A 6,710-nucleotide genomic window follows, 5' to 3' on the forward strand; every position below is an offset into this window, starting at 1 on the left:
TCACTAAATTCAGTGGTTTCAACTGTAGCAGAGATRGGAGGGAGCTGAATCCTGCATATCTGGCTGTGTTTTCCTCTGGAGGGCTTTGGATGGCTTTAGTGCTCGTAAAAGGTTGAGAGTAGATGGTCACAAGAATCAAAATTTTCCTACCAGGGAGAACAGAAAGGGACCTTCTTGTTCTTTCTCCTCCTGTCTGACCATCCCTATGGGGACGTTATTAGCAATGGTGCCCTGTAAAGGAGCGCTCAGTTTAGCCCATTACAGCTACCAGTTCTGAGAACGGAGTTCTTGGAGCACCTTGATCCTCAGGTACAAAGGTACTGTCAGCACCTAAATCCTGGGGACATAGCGGGGAACCAGACATGCAGAATGAGGCAAATGTGCACAATTCCACGTCACCAGGAGCGCCTGTAGGCTGCACTGAGTCTTCACAGCCTCCAAGGAGCTTTCCTGGAAGGACTGTATGTAAATGTGCCATATCTAATACAGTCCTTCAAGCAGTTTCCATATTTCACATCTCATTGAACAGAGGATGATGCACTTAAAATGACCTCTTATTTATTTAAGTGGACACCATCTGTACACCATAATCTAGAATATGTAAATTGGTCCTGTGAGAGTTCATCAAATGATGCTCCACCTCTGTATTCCCTGAGAAGTGCTCAGCTCTGGCTTCATCCAAGTGTACCTGAGCATTAATATGAGTCTGTTATTGGACTGTGCCTGCATCTTTTAAAGAAGAGGCAAATTATGATTTTCTGTGGCTTAACCCTGTTACTACTTGGGGAAAACACTGCACAAGTTTTGCTCCCTATGTTGCAGGCGTTGTTCTTTAAATCCTCCTAATCTCATTTTTGCTGTGTTAACAAACTCATCAGGGACCTAGAGGGAGTTCTCTGGTGGTTGCCCAGCACAGTAAACATGGCTTGTTTGGAGGTCTGGCCATGCTCATGGAGAACTCATGATGTAGCTGTTTTCTCTCCAGTTTGCTGGATCGTGTGCTGACTGACACAGCTGACACACGGTGCTTAGGAAGGGGTGAGCTCGGGACACTTGGGGCACTACAGGAAGCCTGGCCCAGATGATGCCCAGCTTGCTGAGGAGTTGCACTCAAATGTGCTCACAGTTATTGTCTCTCCAGACAGCTCCACAGCTCAGCACCATGCCTGAAAACCTGCTTGTCTATAGATAAGGGACAATGTGTAAACCAGACCTTGAACGCAGGCCAGACCAGTGGTGTGGATGTAGCCAGTGTCTTTATTTGCTGCAAGACTCTGCAAGTGGAACTTTTCTGCTATTTTTTGCTAGTTTTGGCCTCTTTCAGAGTCTTGTAGTGTCTAATTGAAACCTGTTCCAGATGCCACCACCTTCCTGAAGCTCTGATGCACTTGGTTGAATTATTTTACCATCTGTAATAAATACAGTAATTTTTCATTCTGTGTTGTGGTCTCTGTATTAGTGTGTTGCAGGTAGACTGGTGAAACTTCAGAGATGCCTCCTGCACTGAGTACTGACTGCAGAATTTCAGGACATGATAGCTAAAGAGGGAAATCCCAGTCATCCTCGTTTCCTGGGGGAAATATGAAAGCAATCTTTTTGCGAAAAATGGTTCTCAGTGAGCAGCTGTAGATGTTGCTATTGGGTAAACACGGTGCTCACAAAAAAAATTGCTGATGAGCAAAGCTCAAAAGGGGGAAGGTCTCAGGAAAGTCAGATTTCTGGCCACTGACTGTTCAGAATTTTACAGATTTCCATGTTTGGTACCTTRTATCACTACAGACCAATAGCGACAGCCGTGGTAAAGGCCAAATATTTCATCATGACCTCCCGAAGATGGCCTAGCACAATCTCATTTCTATTTCTTTTATTTCTTTCTTTTAATATTTTGTGTTGGTGCAAATAGCTAAATAACTAGGAGAGAAACTTGTTTTAGCCTGCCTTAAGAACTAAACATCCACCTTTTCCCCCCTTTTCCTCCAGAAGAGAGATGCCTAACAAAACAATATAGTCTCCTCATGCAGCACAGAGATCCTCAGTTCTCCTGTTTCCTTGGCTGCTTGTRCTTATGCTGTTGCAAACCACTATAAAAGTGGATGAGGAATTTGCTGGATGGCTTAGGCACCCAATAATTGCCATAGAGAGGGTAAAAGATGGTCCCTGTTGTTTTAAGCTGTAGCTACAAAGCAGCTGGTTGTGGTGTAAATGCAGATGGGAGACAGAGACTAATGAGTGACCGCACCATTTTAAGCAGGGCTCAGCCAGCAGGACACGTCCTCAGCAAAGGTCTATGATCAGCTCATTGTATGCTGAAGGGGTAGGAGGCACCACCAAATTTAGCTGGCTGTAACATTCAGAGCTGGATGGCTGCAAAAAGCAATCAGCAAGGCAAAGCTTTTACAGGTAGACTCAAATGGAGGTTTTAAGTTGGGTATCTAAAACTGGGTAAACAAAACTCCTCATGTTTAGACCAAAGGATTTTGTGTTGTTTTCCTTCCTTCAAATGGATCTTAATGTACTTTGTGGCTTCTGAACCATTTGCCTGTGAAGTTTAACTTAGAAGAATGATTTTCGATTTTGGCTTAAGAATACCTCTGAATTTTGAAGGCCGGGTCTGGATTTTCCGCTCGCATCTCTTTTGAGAAGACTTTCTCACTGACTGCACCAAAAGCTCTCGCCTCCACCCGGCATCTCAGCTGCTSCCTCTCCAGATGGGCACCGCTTTGACCTGTCACTGCAAATAGATGTGGGAAAGGGATTGACTGGAGAGGTGAGTTATTGAATGACAYGATTGGAACTGATAACTTTTCAATTGCCTACTTATTTCTAATATGTTTCAAAAACGGACTGAGATTTCACTTTCCTTTCACTATTTACATTTGGAAGGCTTCAGGATAATGTTTCCTGGCAATGCACTGAATGGCTCTCTGTGGGCTTCACAAAGGTAATGGCATTGCTGGCCTCCAGAAAAGGAAGCACAAAGATGGAAAGGTCCCCCAGCTGGGCAGAGGTTGAGCTGAGGAAGGCTGGGTGTCACGAGGACTAGGCTAGTGTTCCAGCCCTGTGCCTTGCAAATGGTTTTCTTGGGCTACCTGTTGTTTTTTTGGGGGGGATTACATGGACTCTGTCCCACAGACCTGAAAGCATCAGTTGCAGAGTGGGGAGCTTCTTGCACAGCAGAAGAAACACTGCAGCGGTGCTTGCACCTTGGCTAGAGCTTGGGCTCTGTGCTGAGAAAGGGAGCGAGTGTCTGGGTGAAGAGAAGGGGCGGGGATGTCCGTGCCTGGGTGAGGAGGTAGTTTCCAAGGATGGGTGAGAAGGAGAAGGTGGAGAAGGGGGTGTCCCAGCTTGAGTGGGAGATAAGAGAGGTCTGGGAAAGTTCATGAGATGCTGAAGGAATCATTTAAAGGGGGGAAAAATAGAGATCTTTGCTTCAGCAAAGAGGAGATGGTGCCTCTTGCACGATGYGAAACCCTGCAGATAAAGAAATGCTTCTCCTATTCATTTAGAAGCAGTCACAGTTATCAGGTTGATAACGATGAGATATAGTTAGTGGACTCTGTRRGTTCTTGGTTTGGCTGAAAATGCTCTCAATGTGCTCTGCTGCCAGCAGCAGTTTGATGGGGCTGGCAGGCAATGCAATGCCCCAGCCATGAAGCCTCCAGCAYGGCAGAGCTCACAGGAGCTCGCAGGAGCCTGGTGTCCCCAGGGAGCTCTGCTTGGAGCAGGGTGCTGGAGCACGCCCCGGTCGGCCGTGATGTAATGTGCTTTGAGGGGACACTGGGAAGCTGAGAACGTTACATCCATCGTGGGCATCGTCACACCCAAGATGACAATAACTGAAAGGAGATAATGAACTGAAAAAAATCCCCCCCTGCACTTCTTGGTATGGTGAATAGGAGGATGGTTCTGTGAAACTGGTTTCACTTTCCCTGGTAGAAGTCCGCTTTGTCCTTGCACTGAAAGCTTGAATGAAGAGCAACTGGAGACTGAAACCGTACCTTCCTCCCCCTTTCCATTCTGCTCACATATATACACTTCCAAAAAAAAAAAAAAAAAAAAAAAAAAGGAATTTAAGCTACAACACACACAATTTTGGTAGATTCTAACAGATCTTTGAGTTTTTCTAAGCATCGTGATCAGCATTCGTCTGCAACACAATTGCTTTAATTTCTGTGTCACATCTCTCAGTTCAAAGAGAGCAGGCACAATGCAAGTGTAATTTTTCTAGAGAACAGGAAGAAGCTGATAGCTGTTCCTAGACTGGTCTCGAAGGATGCTGAAAGATCCTGGGAGTGCAGTAGAGCCCTTCATTGCTGTGATTTACCATTCCTTTATTCTTTTCCCTTTATTCCCGTGATTGGTTTATCTCCTCAGAAATCTGGACTCACCCCAGAGCAATTACCTTCTTCAGTTTTCTGTTGCATATACTGGAAGCTCACAGTGGTCTGGTGCTCTCAACAGGAGACCTGTGCTTATCTCTGTGTGTCTGGCCCAGGTTTCTCCCAGCTGCCCTTTCCCACCATCCATGCTACTGTCCACACTCTTTTCATGGAAATCTGAAAAATAAGGGATCTGAGTAAAAAAGGAGGAAGAATGGCTATTTGAATTACGACTGAATGTATTTAAAAAGCCATGTGTGTTTGTGTTTGCTATTCCTTGTATTCGCCCTTCCAAACCCATGCAACCATCACCTATTTCGTAGAACTAAACCACAGGAGAAGTGTTACTGAAGCAAAATCTGAAGGATTCAGAGAAGTTTCTGAGAATCTATGTTTTAGAAACTTGAATCTGAAAGCCTGGCTCCAAACTGAAAGGAAAACACACGTGTGAATGCAGCATGGAAATGGGAAGACGGATAGTAAAGCACGGTTCATATTTGGGTATCTTTGTTTATAAGTAGGTACAAAGAGGCAYAGATGGAGATACGACACAGGCCCCCAGAATGCAACAAAATCCAGCCCCTCAAGGAGGCCTGTCTCTTCATTGGCTTTAATTTCAGCCCCCTCATTTTGGTACTGACCCTGTTTGATCKCAGAAGGTCTTGTCTTTAACGAGCGCTTGCAGGGCGCTCTGCCGGGCCAGGGTGGCCGAGGGGCTCCGCGTGCTCCACGCTCAGGGGAATTCCACATGACAGCGCCTGCCAGGCGCATGCTTGTCCCATGCTGCCAMGGCCCGTTTCCTGCTCTTCTTGCACAGCTGTGTGCTCCGTTAGGTAGCACGGCTACAAATCACTGCAGTGTTAAAATGTCGAGCGGGGGGAATTCCAGCACCGTGAGCGCCGCCAAGTTCCTAGAGTTGTAACAGGGCAGGCCGAAAAGGAGCCCCCTCCCCACGTAAAGAACTAAAAATACAGCTAAAACCGAGATTTAGGCAATTAAGTGTAACACGTGTGAACTTCAAATTGTTTGTTTACTTGCGATGCTTCTTGATGGATAATGAGACCATGGACAGTGTGTACTGGAATTGCTAAGGTCAAAGCAGAGACTCACAGCTCCTTTACTCTGAAACCTCCTCTATCTGACCCATACCCTGGGACAGAATAGGACTAATACACTCACTTGTGCATGAATAAGTGACTGTGGCCATAAATAAGTCACAGGCAAAGTGTAACTGTTTCAGCCCTTCAGGAAGAAATACAGTTTTTTACCATGGAATTACAGGTTTGATTTCTACTCCTGAACTTTGAGTGTGACTCAGAGCAAGACACATCATTTCCACGGCCTAGATTTTCATAGCTGGACATTAGCATTTTGGTGCCTAAAGATAAAGGAAGTTTTATTTTTGTTCCTCTAGGAAACATATCACATACTGCACTTAAGGAAATCAGACCCTTTTCGAATTTATCTAGGTAGACACCCAAAATCACCAGTTACTTTTTGAAAAGCATCAGCATGGGACTSAAGCGACCAAGGTTGTAGTCCTGGCTGCACGACCGGCTTGCTGAGTAACTATGAGTAATTCCATGACCTCCTGGTGCCTTAATTTTCCCACAGGTAAAATGCAAGTAATTACTCTGCCTTCCTTTGTAGAGCACTTTGAGAGCTATGAATAGAACGAGCCATATTAGATACGATGATTTAGACCTTATTAATTATTTTTTGGTTCATTTGCAAAATGTGGAAGTGCATTGCTAATGGCGGTAGACATTCTTTGTTTCGCATCATGGCTTGCCAAGTGCTTTGCTGACAGACTCTTTAGAGGAATACATGTTGTTAAAAAATAAAAATAAAATAAAATAAAATAAAAGGAAATAAAAGGAAATAAAAGGAAATAAAAGGAAATAAAAGGAAATAAAAGGAAAGGAAATGAAAGGAAAGGAAATGAAAGGAAAGGAAATGAAAGGAAACCAAGCAGAGGTAACCCTCCTGGCTGCAATAGTCCCCTTCCTTCTACAGAGAGGCCACCCCATGCTCAGATGTGTGCTGCCATGGTGCTGGGCCCACCCACCACAGGCCTAGTCCCTGCAGCAGAGCAGGGCATATCTGTCTTTAAGTTGAGGGACACCGGGAGTGTCCAGGCATGCTCGGCTCTGCTAAGCTGAGCTGAGGCTCGATATCTCACGTTTAGCCCTTTCTCGGAAAGATCGCGTGCACTGAGAGGTGGCTGCTCCAGTGGGAAGCTCCGCTGTGTTGCAATAGGCAGTTTAGTAGGTTTGTTTCCATTGTTTTCTGGGGTGGGAAGTGTTTTTTTGTTAGTTTGTTTTTTAGCTG

At 45.2% G+C, this 6,710-nt stretch overlaps 1 protein-coding gene across 1 annotated transcript in view; it reads left to right on the top strand.

The window, feature by feature from the left end:
- Positions 1–6,710, top strand: part of TP63 (tumor protein p63) — a 100,067-nt gene that overhangs the window by 8,529 nt on the left and 84,828 nt on the right. The gene's annotated exons all lie outside the window — the stretch shown is intronic.

This window comes from Nothoprocta perdicaria, unplaced genomic scaffold (assembly GCF_003342845.1).
Source record: "Nothoprocta perdicaria isolate Ctin4 unplaced genomic scaffold, notPer1 scaffold_4, whole genome shotgun sequence".
Taxonomy (NCBI): domain Eukaryota; kingdom Metazoa; phylum Chordata; class Aves; order Tinamiformes; family Tinamidae; genus Nothoprocta; species Nothoprocta perdicaria.